This window comes from Uranotaenia lowii, chromosome 2 (assembly GCF_029784155.1).
Source record: "Uranotaenia lowii strain MFRU-FL chromosome 2, ASM2978415v1, whole genome shotgun sequence".
Classification (NCBI taxonomy): domain Eukaryota; kingdom Metazoa; phylum Arthropoda; class Insecta; order Diptera; family Culicidae; genus Uranotaenia; species Uranotaenia lowii.
Genome location: NC_073692.1, coordinates 262,750,443 through 262,766,312, shown reverse-complemented (window position 1 = coordinate 262,766,312; position 15,870 = coordinate 262,750,443). Strand labels below are relative to the sequence as shown.

The window sequence follows — 15,870 nt, the reverse complement described above, 5'->3', positions numbered from 1 at the left end:
CAACAACAACGAAATGGCCCCGAGAGCAAATGACGAGCATAATGTATATTTATCGGAAGTGGGACTTGGTACAGCATTAGTCGGTACGAGTTCGGGTAACTTAAGCTTGCCGCTAGCCATCCAGAGGTTTTTCTCCCGTAATATCGAAAGCATTTTGTGGACAAATCAGAGCTAGAGACATGGCTATTACGGTAGACATGAACATCTTAGCGACAGTGGGCCCATCAGAGCTTTATATGAAACTTGTACAATTGTTGTTCGATCTTGGATGGACTGAAGACTTAGAGCACTAAATTCTTGTTTTTGAATCTTAAGCCCGATTAACAGTTTTTGTGAATGCGGACGTGAACGTGAACTCACTACAGGCAAAAAATATTGAAATGTCGAATCGGTCCAATTTCCCAAACTTCTAAATGACAGATTGAAATTGGTTACGATCGGATTCGATCGGTAAATGACATCATTAAACTTTAGTTTTGGACGATATTAGTCGAACCGGTGCTCAAATTTAAATTCACATTTCTTAAAATAAAATACCCAAAAAAAAACAAAACGAAATTTTGTTCTTCTTACAACATACTCAGCATTGAAGATAATTCTTCAAAAAAACAACCCAAAAACCCCCACAGCTGTGAATACAATGAATTTAAATTATAAATTTGATTTAGCGGTGAAAAGTGATTTCCTGTTCAGTAGGGACATCTTAAGATTACGATTCTTTATAGATGGATAAGTAGAAAGTTAGAAGAATTGAAAGATGTTGAAAATGAGCGGGTACAATTTATTTAGAAGCAATATCACCGCATATCAACTTTTTATTCAGAACGGCCAACTACTCGAGCCGATAAATTAAATAACAAACATATTTTACGGTGATTAACCTCTTTATATAATTAAACTATAAATTTTAAGTATCCTCCAAAAGTATTTATCGATCAAGGAATAACGAGCTTGATAATTTCTTCATCGTAAGTGATTTGTTTTTTTTTGTTAAATTTATTTAAAAAAAAACCTTTATTATTATTTATTATTAGGCAACTTATTAACTTTTTACTAAAAATCGGTAAAAAAAAGTTTGAAAAATTATTTAAAAAAAATTAACCAGTGGTTAATGAAATTCAAAGGCATCAGCTTACTTTTGTTCATCATTAAAGTTCTTTTGAAATATTTTTTAGATAAATTTACCAAATTTTACACATATTTTCGTCTTTTCATGAAGCACGTGTTTGAACAGAGTGGATTTTATGTTTTTTTTTTAATTTTCGAAGGTGATGGAGTATTAGAGAAACATGAGGTATTAAAGAAAGGAAGATCATAAACCGTAAATATCAACAATTTTTCGTAAAAGACTCAACGGCTCATCGGCAGGACTTGAACCCGCAATCTCTGCTTCAGTACAAAAGCGCGTTAGCCAATTTCACCACGATGAACGTCATCGAGCTCCACCGATCAGCAGCTGGACCTTCTATCGAAAGACCATGTATATACCGAATGGGATATTTGCCGCTATTGATCTCACTTGTTTTTAGCCGAGCGAGCTCATTGTCGATTACTTCGGGTTTGCCGCAACAATTCGGCCGGAACAAATTTCAAATCCTTCTTTTGCCACTCGGAGTTGGAAAATCGCGAGGGGGGGGACAATAAAAAATAATGCGAAAGACAAATAAATTGGTATAAATTGCACGAAAACTTGTATGCAACCAAATTGCATACTATATTATTGCATAAAACCTATAAATCAAGTTTTTTTTTATCGAAAAATTAAATAAAATCAAGAATCTAAAATGTGAATTAACTTCCATCTTCCTAAATTTGGTTCTTGGCCTTGTAATCTTTCGGATATTTGAATTTTTATTTGAAATTTACTTAAAATACTTCAAACTTTATTTATTCCCCCCTTCGGGATTTTGGAAAATTTGAAGGGGGGGGGGGGGGGGGGGGTGACAAAAGAAGAAATCGATATTTGTTTCAGCCTTATAGCGTGTTTTTTTCACCGAGTGGCAATCCAGTTGCAACCTAGTTGCGCACTAACTGCTCATTTATTGCTCTAGTGGCAAACTAGTTGCGCACGAAAAACGGACGGAGTCGTCCTGAGAACTAATACCATATTTGTTTATGCCGAGTGTTGCACTGGTACACCACTAGGTGCTGTCAATCGGTTTGTTTATTCGGACAGTTTTGTGGTTTCGAGCCAGTGTTGCACTGCCATGCCAAATTTTGTCAGTGTTGCGAGAGAGCGTGCGAGTGAGTGAGGTAGCAATACGCTGGCGACCAACCTGCTTTTTGGATTCATACTCAGCCTCAAATCTATGTTTCATAATTTTGCATCATATTTATGAGTGTTAATGAGTTTGATAAAGTTTTATAGCTCAAATATCAAATTCCTTAACGCTAGAAGAACATCTCTAAAACCCCCTTTTAAAACCTTTGAAAACCTTTGGAATTCTGGACAACTCCTTAAAATGCAGTTATCCATTCAAATAATTTATAGAAGCATTATTATTCACTTTTACACAGTAAATTTTCAAAAATAATCTGGTTTTTGTTGGAAAACACAAGTGGTGCTATTCTTATTTCGCACCCTTTTTTCGCATTTTTGGTCCTCAACGCCAATTGCTACGTCCAGAAAAAGTAAACTTATTCTTGATTTATCCGTTAAGCAATTCAGAACAAACTGAGGAAGAAAATTTTCGTGCGAGTGAGTGAGGTAGCAATACGCTGGCGACGTTTTGTGTTTGTTTTTATCGGGTACGGTGGAACACTGAACCAGGGTAGTAAACAAATACGGTATAAGTCGGTGTTGGAAAAAGTTCTTCAATACTGTTTCCAATGTTGTCAAAACAACGAACAGTTGTTTTTGGTAGAAAGCAAAACAGTCGAAATAATGGACGGAAAAATTATTGTTGCCGCGATTTTGAATCTCTCATTTTCTTCTGGCCAGTGCAGTGCAATCCGTACACGAAAAAAGACAATCCGAGTGGAAAGAACCGAGATAAGCAAAATCCAGAATGGAAAACAAAATGACAGCTACATGTAAACATTGTGCTTGTTCTCACGAACATCTACGTATGGAAAAACTCGAAAATCGAAATTCGCTTTTTTATTCGAACAAAATCAGAAGCAAACTTAGAATCGAGAAAAATACACCCTATTAGTGTCAGATGCAAGGTGGCCAAAGTTTTGCTTGCCTTGTTGGGCAAGGGATAAAACGTTCATAAAATTCAATTCCTGTCCGTGTTTTCATGCTAAAAGTCATCGCCAAAGCTCCAGGTCGGTCGTACGTGAAATACATTCATCAAATAAGTGTGACTAGCTAACTAACAAGCAACTAACACGTGTCGATTTTATTTTGCGTTTATCACAGAATCGGTTTTATAAGTTCGTTTTCAGATTGAAACAGCATAAATTCACACAGCTTATTATTTATTTATTTGGTGCTCTGTCTCACGATATAACCTGATGAACAATATCCCTCCAATTCACTAGGTTCATGGCAATCGTTCTCCAACTTCCCGGGCATCCCACATTCGCCAGATCACGCTCCACTTGGTCTAACCACCTCTCAAAAAGCTCTCACGCTACGTTTTACAATATTTTTACTTTAGAAAGTTGAAGATGATGTAAAAATCAGTAAACTTTTAAATATTAACTAAGTCGGACCAGTTAGAGCGTGATTTAGCCAATATTTTCAAATGTTGTTTTCAGTGATTTAAAGGTTAAACAAAATTCCAAATTTTTGCATCTTGACAACAAGGACTACTTTCGTCTGTCAGTAAGGAATCCCAGACAGCCCGTTTTCAGGGTTCATAATTCAGACTAGTGATGCGTGAGCGCTGAAGAGCCGCTTATTTGAACCGATTCTTCTAAAAAAAAAACGAACGATACGTGGCTCTCTAAAAAAGAACCGCGGTTCGAAAACGAGCCATGACACGCCCCAAAAAAACTTAACCGCTGAAAAATGCAAGAGCGGAGAGTGAGGAGCCGTTCGTTCTTTCTAAACAAAAGAACCGTGATTTGATCGAGTCACGGTTCGTTCGTTCATTCCAAAAGATCTGGTTCAAATAAGTAGCTCTTGGTTGCTCTCCCATCACTAAACAAGCAACATAAATTGAAGAGCAAATAAATCTTGAATCTTTTGAAATAAATGAACCGTAGCGGGTGGAGGTTGAAAAAAGAGCCACGGGCACGACATGACTCCAAAAAGAGCCACAACACGGCTCGAATGGGTTCCCGGAAACTATTACATGTTGAAGGATTGGAGTCGATATAATGACAATGCATTTCGTCAGCTTCTAGAGGCAGGAAAATCAACCTTGAGATGCGCAGACTTCAATGAGTTAGTAAGACGCTTCGACTTATTATTGAAAGATAGTGTAAATGCACTTGTGGTCCAAAAAGAGGTTAAGCCGGTACTAAATGGTACAGTTTCGAGTACTAAATGGTACTCCAGTAGCCTCAAGCAAATGAAAAAGCAAAGAGACAATCTTTATAAACAGTTTCTAAGAACGAAATGCGAAAGAAGTTGGCGAGAATACAAATTGGTAAGGAATGAATATTCACGTGAAATAAAGTTGGCTAAAAATAGATCAATTCAAGATGAGCTGGAAAGAAATAAAAATAATGGAAAATTGCTATGGAAAACGATCAAACGATTAGTAAGTCCAAATACTGCAAAAGAAAATACCGTCTCGTTTGACGGGGTTGAAATCACGGATGAAACTGAAATTGCAGAGAAGTTTAATGACTTCTTCATTGACAGTGTCATAAAAATCCATGACAGTATTCCGGCAAGTTCTAACGCCTTCGTGGATCATATTATCTGCAATGGTGGAAGTTTCAGTTCATTTGAAACAATAAGTTGTCAAGAATTTGATGAGATCCTGAAAACTATGAAATCCAAGGCTGGTATCGACAACGTCTTTTTGAAAGTTTTTAAGGATTCTCTACCAGTACTAGCTAATCAGCTGACACAAATTACAAATACGAGTCTACAATTTGGCATAATACCTTCTACATGGAAGCATTCGACTGCTGTTCCAATTGAAAAAGAGAAAAAATCACGAGAGGCTAAATTATATCGTCCGATAAACATGTTGGAAATACAAGAAAAGGTGCTGGAGTTAGCAGTTAAAAAACAATTTCTACATTTTATTGAGTCAGAAAGAATATTGATTAATGAGCAATTTGGATTCAGAAAGCAGCATTCAACGGAGTCGGCAGTGAACTTGATACTTCGAAATTGGAAGGCCAATATTGAAAACGGTAGTTACACAGTTGCCGTGTTTCTGGATTTCAAGAGAGCTTTTGAAACGATTGATCGGTTAAAGTTGGTGAACGTTTTGGAAAGAATAGGTATCAACGGAACGGTACTAAACTGGTTTAAAGACAACTTGAATAATAGAATGCAAAGAACAAAATATGGGTCATCATATTCACGATATAGAGAAAATAATCTAGGAGTCCCCCAAGGAAGTGTTCTGGGACCCATTTTATTCATATTGTACATCAATCACATGAAACACTGTCTACGTTATGGTTCTCTTAAATAATTTGCGGATGATTCAGTTTCCTACTGGAGTGGTGATGACTTAGAGCTCGTTATCCAAGAAGCAAATGCCGATTTGAAAAATATTTCTGAGTTTTTAAAACATAAAAAATTGTGTCTGAATCTTAATAAAACCAGCTGGATGGTTATTGGTAATCGTCAAATAAGAGTCTGCCCAGAATTGCTGATTGATGGTTGTGCCATCGAAAGAGTGCACCAGGTAAAATACTTGGGAATACAAGTTGATGAGAAGCTGAATTTCATAGCACATATTGACTATACACTCAACGAATTCGACACATTAATGCTATGTGTAGGCCTTTATAGATTTTTGCAATTTGTTGAACAATTGGAAAATATGTGTCCCACATATAGCCAAAAACATAGAATGGTTATATAAGGCGACACTTGTAATGCATATGTGTAACAAATAAAAGTTATGAAATTTTGCATACAAAGGCTATATGTCAGGCATATTAGATTCATAAAGTTTTCTGCTGTTTATCAGTTCAATTTATTTATAAAACGAAGAAGCATCAATGTATTTAAGCACTACACACTTTTAGAACTAAATATATTTAATGGTTTAGCTCATTTTATGTAAAGAACAAATTCAAAAACCGTCCGGATAGGCAAGCGGCTCGAGCCTCCGACCATCTTGAATTGGATTATCCTCTTTGTCGATCCAGGGGAGCATCCCAAGCCTTCCGATAGTATCTTCCTTGCATGTTTGAACCCGGATAGTGCATCTGAATAATAAGTGCATAGTTCCGAATCACATCCGGTCTCTGAACTCGAGCAATCATTTTTTAAACGCCGTTTTCGTTGACCTCCGTCAATAATGTCCAAAGCCTGGAGGGAAAAATAACATTTCCGATCATTTTTGGTTTTCTGTGCTCACTGAACTTGAACTTACCTGCATTAACATCAACATTGGTTTCTTGAAAGATTTTTTTTTCTGCAGTCTGCATTTCGAACAGGATTTCGGGTATTTTTCAATTAATTCGTTTTGAATCCTCGAGGATCCCAAGTCACCATTTTGAAAAAAAAAAACAAATCATCGACAGCGGATTCGATGTTTTTCGACAGGTTCCGCACGCTCATTTTATTTTAGCAAGCTAAGTATTTTTACCCACATAGAAATTATGTGTAAAACTGTTAGTTTTTATTAGATTCAAATTAAATCAATGTGTTGAACAATTTTAGAATCGTATGTGTGGGGGAAACATACAGTCTAAATGTCGATTTTTTGCAGTGTACAATCAAGAAAATCGCCATAAAATATGGGATACTTTGCCGAATTAGTCGCTATATGACTTTCTGGTCAAAAGTAATTTATGTTCACGGATTGATCATGCCACACTTCGATTATTATACAAAATAAAATTATGCGAGTAGTGTTACGATGCAATCGATACACCCCTAGTGTTTTAATGCTCGATATTCTTCAATGGTTGTCAGTGAAACAGAGAATTGCATATAACAGCTTAATGTTTATATATAAGATGAAAAATGGTATGTTACCAAATTATTTAACGGACCGCCTGCAATACGGAATCGACATTCACAGATACAACACTAGAAGAGCACAAGACTTCAGACTGCCAAATATCAGAAAAGAGATGAGCAAACGCTCAATTTTCTACAATGGATTGGAAATGTTCAACAACCTACCGTCGAGCATCAAAGATATTGTGAACATAAACACATTCAAGAAAATGGCAAAACAATACATCAAACGGACTGTTTGAAAATATGACCAATCCTGACAAGGATCATACGATGAAAGTGATGGAACCTGACGAAGAATCAGATGTTAAATTGTACGGTGATGGACATACGCGGGAGTAAGACTAAATAAGTCGTACAGAAAAAGAAAATTTAAAGTAAAATAAAATTATCCTTAGGATAATATGTCCCTCCCACTTCTAAAGAAGCGTATGGGGAGGACCCAAATGGGCCTAAGGGACCATAAAAAAAAAAGAAAAAAAAAAAGAATAGCACAGAAAATGGGGGGCGAGCCATTCATTTGATCGAATCGAACGGCTCTCCATACTCCGCTCTTGCCATTCAGTTTGTTAACCAGAGTTGATCGGCGAGTTACGGCTCTTTTTCGAGACGTGTCGTGGTTCTTTTTAGAACCGTGGTTTTTTTTCGAGTCGTGCCGTGGCCAGATATACCAACTATTTTTGAAAAAAGTCTGAAGATTTTGAAATAATGTCTAACATAGTCTGGATTGCGAAGTTTGTAATTGTGATGATTTTAGAGATCCTGATGATCTTTTTTCTCTGAAATTCTGGAAACCTAACAAATTGTCTGACGAAAGTCCAATAAGTCTGGAAGATCCAGACGAAATCTTGAAGGTTGACATCACTGGCCGTGGCTCTTTTTTAAGCCACCACCCTTCACGGTTCTTTTGGTTCGAGAGAACGAACGTCCGGATTTCTGCTGTTCTTCGCTTTTCAGTCTATGTCGCCTGTGATTTGAATTATTTGAACCAAAAAAAACGTGGCTCTATTAAAAAGAACTGTGACTCACAAATCAACACTGATTCAAATTTGGAACTGCTGCTCAATTTTTTTTGTTGTGCTACCATTTTTTTAAATAATAAAGTTGCAAGCCACAGTTAACTTTTAGAACTAATGGGGCCATTCAGATACAACGTGAAGAAAAAAAATGATTTTTGAACCCCCTCTCCTCCCCCCCCCCCCCCCCCCCCGTTCCTTCGTGATTAGCGTGAACATTTGGCAAACCCCTACCTCCTTCAAGGATGTCCACGTGAACAGATTCGAAATCTTTATTTTGTCTGAATCTTATGTTTTTACAGTACGATCCCTAGATTTTTTGTTACTGGCTGGTTTGTTCAATGGTTGATTTAAAAAAATATTAATTTTAATTTTTTTTTTGAAACAAAAGAATTTGAAAAATATTGAAATTTATAAATTATCATTATCAGCAAGCGTTCATGCTTGTCAGAAGTTATTAATTGATTTTAAGCGCTCATCCAAAAGAGGGAAGAGCTACATTGATTGTTTTTTCAATCTCATCCAAGGTTGCCGAAAGAAATTCTGTGTTTTGTTTTTGACGTAATAAAAAAATTGACTTTTTGTGATTGTTCTAAAAAATTCTGTGATGGATTTCTGTGATGCTTTTTCCATTAATTTCATTCAAAAGTCATGTCAAATTACTTCATTTTACATTCAACTTAAAAAAAAAATTAACCATTATTACAAATTTCATCATAACTTTCCAATTCAAAGATATCAAAAATTTATATTGACAGTATAAATTTAATTTAAAAAATCGTCCTTAATTTAAAACTCAGAGAAATCTGTGAATATTTCCAAAATTCTGTGGTTTATTGCACAGATTCTGTGATGAAAATTAACTCAAAATTCAGTGAAATTATAGATTTTTCTGTGATTTCGGTAACTTTGGCCGCATGTCTTTTAGGGATTATCAAAATTAACAAAATTCAGGATCTAAAAAAATGTGAGCCTGTAATGTAGTTTTAACTGTATATTAAAACTGGATAACATGGGAAAGCAGCTTAAGTGTGCTAGAGATCAATGAACGAAAGTTGAGGACCCCCGAAGTAGAAGTTCAATACTTAAAGTTGCTTTGAATTTATCACTTTTTAAAACAGTTACCTTTATTTTTATTTATTTACAAATTATACCGTCTCACGACATAACTTGACGAACATAATTCCTATAATTCACTCGGTCCATGGCAACCATTCACCAATTTCTCGGGCACCCCACGTTCGCCAGATCACGCTCCACTTGGTCTAACCACCTCGCTCGATGAGCTCCCGCTCGTCTTGTTCTTACCGGATTCGTAGATAACACCTGTGACGCACACGAAACAGTTCCTGACATTCGGCAACACTGCAGCTTTGTCGGGCTAACAACACCCTGCAGGACTACCAACTGTGACAGCACAGCTGTCATCTTTCAGCGGCCGATCAAATGGGAAACCTCGTGGAATCATCCTCTTTTCCTTGTGGACCGTCGACCAGGTTGGACGCATTTGGACGATTCCTCTCCAGTGACGAGCGGCCGCACATTTTGGCGACCGAGACAGGCTGTTCATTTTTCGAGCATAAAGAACCGTGGAGAGGGAATCGTCCAATTGCAAGTAACATTTTTTTTTCTTCATTAATTAGTGCTAGCGTGTCTAAAGCAGTGAAAGTGCGTAGTGTGGAAAAGTGAAAAAAAGATTAAACGAAATCAGAAAGAAACCGGCATCAGGGCACCGGTAAGTCATCTAATGGTTTATTTTTTTCATTCATTGTTGGCGTCATTTTCATTCCTGTAGGCGTCCCGAATTTTTTTTTCTCTCTCTTTCTCTGATTGGTAGCCATTTTGTATAAGCTTCGAGCGGGGAAAATATAAAAGAAATGTGTACCAAACTAGTTTCTCTGGTGAAACTAAACAAATTGTGAATTTTTTAGCAGTTTCCATGGGGTTTTGTTTCATAATCAGGAAAGTTGTGTGAGCAAAATTCTTGCATTTAGACAACAAATTTCACTTTTTAAGTGATTTTTTAAAGAAATTTTCGTTTGCTGAGAATAAAACCATTGATCATAGTAAAACCCCACACGCAGAAAAATAAAAATAAGTTTCAAACAGAAGTTCCGCGAAACAAAGTTTTTTTTTTCCTTTCATTTCGGGACAAATAAAAAACTACTGAGACTAAAAACATTTTTCATTGATTCAAAGAAATGTTTTCCTTTGAATCAGAAGAATGTTTTGATTCAAAATTTGAAGTGTTTTGATTCAAAAAACTCAATTTAAAATTTTTATTCATTTCCATGTTATCCACATTTTAATTTGAAACCATTTCTTCTTTGATCTAATGGTTTTCCTTCGTTTCTATAAGAATTTAGTACCATCAATAGTTCTTTCGAAACAGATTAAGGAATTGATTTTTTAAATGTGTTTATTCTTCCTTTGCCACTGCGTTTTCTTCCTGGTCCAGAATTTGGGAAGTCTATCTGTGAAGGGGAGTAAGATGGACGGCCTTTAAGCAAGCTGGACACAACTGAGTGATAGAAGTGCTTTCCCAAAACGTTGAATGTTGTTTATTTACAAAGGCTTCTCTGGCCAGGGAACAAATTAGTTGACACCGCGAAGTAATTCTACCCACCCGTTGAGTGTCTGTCGCTGTATCGAATCGTTGTGACGGGACATCCAACCGAGAGCAAGAATGTCTAGTTGTGAGGGGACATCCAGCAAAAATGTTTGGTTTCTGATTGTGACGGGACATCCAATGGAAACTAGAGGCTTGGAATAGTTGTTGCGATGGGACTTCCAACTAGATGCTCATGTTTCTGATCGTGACGGGACATCCGATGGAAACGCGGTTGTGACGGGACATCCAACCGAGAGCAAGAACGTCTAGTTGTGAGGAGACATCCAGCAAAAATGTTTGGTTTCTGATTGTGACGGGACATCCAATGGAAACTAGAGGCTTGCAATAGTTGTTGCGATGGGACTTCCAACTAAATGTTCATGATTCTGATTGTAACGAGACATCCAATGGAACCACGGTTGCGACGACGGGACACCCAATAAAGAGCAAGTAATTCTAGTTGCGAGGGGACATCCATAGAAATATTTAGTTCCTTATTGCAATGGGATAGCCACTGAAAACGCAAGTGCGGTAGGACACCCAACAAAGAGCGAATCTCTAGCTACGACGAAAAGTCCAATGGAATGTTTAGTTCCTGATTGCGACAACACATGCAATAGAAACTCTCAACCACAATAAGAAACGAAAGTTAATGAAAAAATAGTTTTTATTTATTTATTTTTTATTTAAATAAATTTATGGTTGTGACGAGATCGTCAAAGCGGTGCACGAAAGCTCCTTGCAACAATAAGAAACCTTAAAGTAAAATGATGGTAGTATCGTTTGGGAGCAGGTGAATCAGTTCGATAAGAACGTCGAAAATACCTTTTGTTCAGTGACTATAATACAAATAAATTTGCTTTGGTTTTCTTTTATTCTTCTAAAAGATAATTATTGGTTTATCTCGACGTCTTTGCACAAATGACCAACAGTTTTCACATGTAATTATTGCTCTGCAAACATGGATGCAAGACAGTTAAAATCAAGAATAAAATAAACAAATGAATAAATAAACTCGACATATTGTTGATTTGGCAATATATCTTAGAAAAAGAAAGAGAGAGGGAAAAGAAAAGGAAATATTGAGATGGGGTTAGTAAATTAAATAAAACGAAGTAAAGTATTGTAGCATACTCAAACGATTTCAGCATTAGAAATGCCAGGCGGACGGTTTGTGCGAACCGAAGACTACATGTCTTCAGACGATGAAGGTTCTCCTGTTGAAAACACTGAAATTGCATCGGCGGCAGGCCCAGAAGAAATTCCGCGTATTGATAATCTGGTGCAGGAGATTCCGGCTGTAATTTACTCGGAGGGCATTTCTCAACGTTTGTTGATACTTGAGAAGGCCCTGGTCGATCTCACACAAGCCTTGATCGAGAAAGAGAGGGTTGAGAAACCAGAAACCACAATCGTTGGCCAAAATGCCACCCTTGAAACAGAGGCTTCTAACAGCAATACCATTCCTGGAACTACTAACTTCCCAGGTGTTCGCTGGGATCACGTGCGTCTTTTTCCGCAAGGAGTAGCAACGAACCAAATGTGGGTTGAATGGGTTAAATTCAAAGCGAATTTTGATCTTACCGCGGACTTGAACAGCGTGACTGGATTCCATCGGGTTCAAATGTTGTTTCTCATGATGGGTGAACAACTCCAGGAGATCTTGAGGGCCAACAACATCCTCCCACACCCTACTGAATCCAACCCTTACGCGTCGTTTGTCGAGAGAGTCGATAACTTTTTGAGGTCTCTTGTGGATGCAACGGCCGAACATGGAGCTTTCCTGGAAATGCGACAGTCCATTGACGAATCCGTCGTTGCTTTCTATGCCAGATTGAAGGCAAGGGCAAAGCTGTGTGGATATGGAGACCGCGAAGACGCTCTGATCAGATTCCAGTTACTCAAAGGAATGAGGAACCAATCAATTGCCGCTGATGCCCAGATCTACAACACGGACACTGCATCAGTCGTCCAAGCCGGTACACGGGCGGAAGCTTTCACAACAAGTTCGTCAACATCGAGTAACCCCGAGATCGCAGCCATCGTAGGTCGAAAGCGTAACTGGATGGAGAACAATAACGACATCAGAAAACGCCAAAAATTTGACGGGAGCAACTCTAGTCGGAGAAATCGCTTCCCAAATTGCGACAACGAAAGACACTATGGAACAGTATGCCCCGCTATCACGAAGCAGTGCAGGAAATGCGGCAGAGGCGGACATTACGCCAGGGTGTGTAGATCCCGTGAAGCTGGATCCAAAGCAACCGATCACCCGAAGATTTCGGAGGTATCCAACAATGAAAAGGTATAACTTTTAACGGATTTAGATTTTTTTTCTCTTTTCCTCTTGATAATCGAGCGTTAAACCCTTTTTTTTCGTTTGTAATCCTTTGACTTTGTTCATTTGTTTTGCTTAATAAAATAAATATGATGTAGCGTTACCATTGAGTTTTTCCTGTGTTATATTTTTCGTTCACAGCCGAGGAGTCCTTATATCTTGAGTAATGCACTTATACAATGTCGAGTGGGTTCTTCAAAACCGATTACCTTCCTCATTGACTCTGGATCAGACGTAAATGTTATAGGGGGTACCGATTGGGCCTTCCTTAGAAAGGAATACGAGCTAGGATTGGCCAAATTAGAGATCAGTCACCCTCCTGAATCCTATATAGTTAAAGCTTTTGCCTCGAAACGACCGATGGGGGTAATATTGTCATTTATAGCCAGGGTGGAAACTGTGGAGCTAGGAAAACCAACAGTGCGGGCAAAATTTCTGGTTATACCAGATGGTTCCAGATCGCTGCTCGGTCGAGAAACAGCCTGCATCATGAATGTATTGAAAATGGGCCTTAGCGTTAATGTTTGCAACTCTTTGTCTACAATCCAGCCTTTCCCAAAAATGCCAGGGGTAAAGGTCAATTTTTGTATTGACAAGTCAGTTGTCCCCGTTAGAAACGCGTACTTCAATGTACCCGCTGCATTTAGGGACGGGGCAAGGCAGAGGTTAGAAATGATGGAAGCCCAGAGTATTATCGAAAGAGTGAAGACCGCACCTGAGTGGATAAGTGGCATGTCGGCCGTGCCAAAAGGCCGAGATGATTTTCGTCTAGTAGTAAATATGAGGGCCCCGAACAAGGCCATTAAGCGCGAGTATTTTCGCTTACCACTTTTGAATGAAATGCGAATCAAACTCCATGGCGCCAAATTCTTTACTAAGCTCGACCTTAGCAGTGCATATTACCATCTTGAGCTTACTAGGAGATCTCGGGAGCTAACTACCTTTCTTGCGGAAAATGGAATGTATCGTTTTACAAGACTTATGTTTGGAGTGAACTGCGCTCCCGAGATCTTCCAAAGAGAAATGAGCCGGATCCTTTCGGAAGTTGATAACGTAATTGTCTACATAGACGATATTCTGATATTTTCCAGTTGTCCTAAACACCTCACGGAAAGCGTTAGTGTAGTGCTGGGCATACTAAGACAAAATAACTTGACCCTGAACAAGGACAAATGCGAGTTTGATAAGCAGAGAATACGATTTTTGGGGCATGAACAAGATGAGGATGGTTTTCAAATAGATGAAAAGAAAGTAGCCGATCTTCAAAGATTCCGGGAACCACGTAACGTATCAGAACTCAGGAGCTTCCTTGGGTTGGCCTCTTTTGTAAGCTTATACATTAATAACTTCGCCGATCTCGCTAGTCCTTTGTGGGCCGTGGTATCTAATCAATCTTGGTCTTTGGGAGAGGAACGAGCAAAGGCATTTGATCGAATCAAAGAACAAATTTCAAAATCGACCGTGGCGCTGGGATACTTTTCGGACCATGATAGAACAATACTTTATACTGATGCTTCTCCTGTTGCGCTAGGTGCGGTGCTTGTACAAGAAAATAGCAAACAACAAAGTCGAGTTATAAGCTTTGCTTCCAAATCTTTGACAGCAACTGAGCAAAAATATGCTCAGAATCAGAGAGAAGCTTTGAGTGCTGTTTGGGCAGTCGAACACTTTTCATACTTCCTGTTAGGTCGACGATTCACATTGAGAACCGATGCAAAAGGTGTTGCATTTATTTTAGATCGTTCAAGGGAAGATTCGAAACGTGCTTTAACAAGAGCGGATGGCTGGGCGCTACGCCTAAGCCCTTATAGATATGATATTGAATACGTACGTGGGCGGGACAACATCGCAGACCCTTCCTCGAGGCTCTATAACGGAACAGATAAACCATTTGAAGAAGATAACAGTCCTTGGGAAATAGCTAGACTAGAAATAAACAGTTGCCAATTTCTTACTGAAAATGAAATAAGGGAAGAGACTGCAAAAGATGATGTCCTTATTCAAGTAATGCAATCATTAGAATCAGGAGAATGGCCTCAACAATTACATAGGTATCGAGCAATAGAAAAAGACCTCCATGTTAGAGAAGGAATAGTTATAAAACAAGGTTGCACCGTCATACCTTCATCGTTGCGTACTAAAACGTTAGAAATCGCCCATAGGGGCCACCCAATGGCTGCAAAATTAAAGTCCATTCTGAGGGAGCGTGTATGGTGGCCTGGAATGTCAACGGACGCAGAGAAATGGGTTGCTTCATGCCAACCATGCGCAACGAATGGTAAACCCGAAAAACCAACACCTATGCGTCGCATAATGGCTCCAAAATCATCCTGGGAAACCATTGCCATAGATTTCAGTGGACCATATCAAAGATTTGGTGGAATTTATGTACTGGTGATCGTTGATTACCGTTCACGGTACTTGATAGCCCGGGTAGTAAAGTCTACTAGCTTCGAATCAACCAGGAGGGTACTTGAAGAAATCTTCTCCCGAGACGGATACCCAGACAGCATAAAGAGTGACAACGGACCTCCTTTCAATGGGGAAGAATACAAACAATATTGTTCTGAACGCGGCATCAAAGTGATTTCGTCAACTCCATTATTCCCTCAACAAAACGGACTAGTGGAGCGCTATTGAAACTGATCAACAAGGCTATGGCAACGGCCGTTTCTACAGGTAACGATTACAATGAGGAATTGCAAGCTGCTGTACAGTCACACAACGCAGCGGCGCATTCTGTCACAAAAGTGCCCCCTGAAGAAGTGATGTATGGGAGGAAAATTAAAAGATGCCTGCCTCTTCAAGAACGCGGAAACGTTTCGCATGATGCAACATTACTGAATGAACG

At 38.6% G+C, this 15,870-nt stretch overlaps 1 protein-coding gene across 7 annotated transcripts in view; it reads left to right on the top strand.

Moving 5' to 3' along the window:
- LOC129748448 (somatomedin-B and thrombospondin type-1 domain-containing protein) overlaps positions 1–15,870 on the top strand; it is a 252,698-nt gene that overhangs the window by 99,201 nt on the left and 137,627 nt on the right. The gene's annotated exons all lie outside the window — the stretch shown is intronic.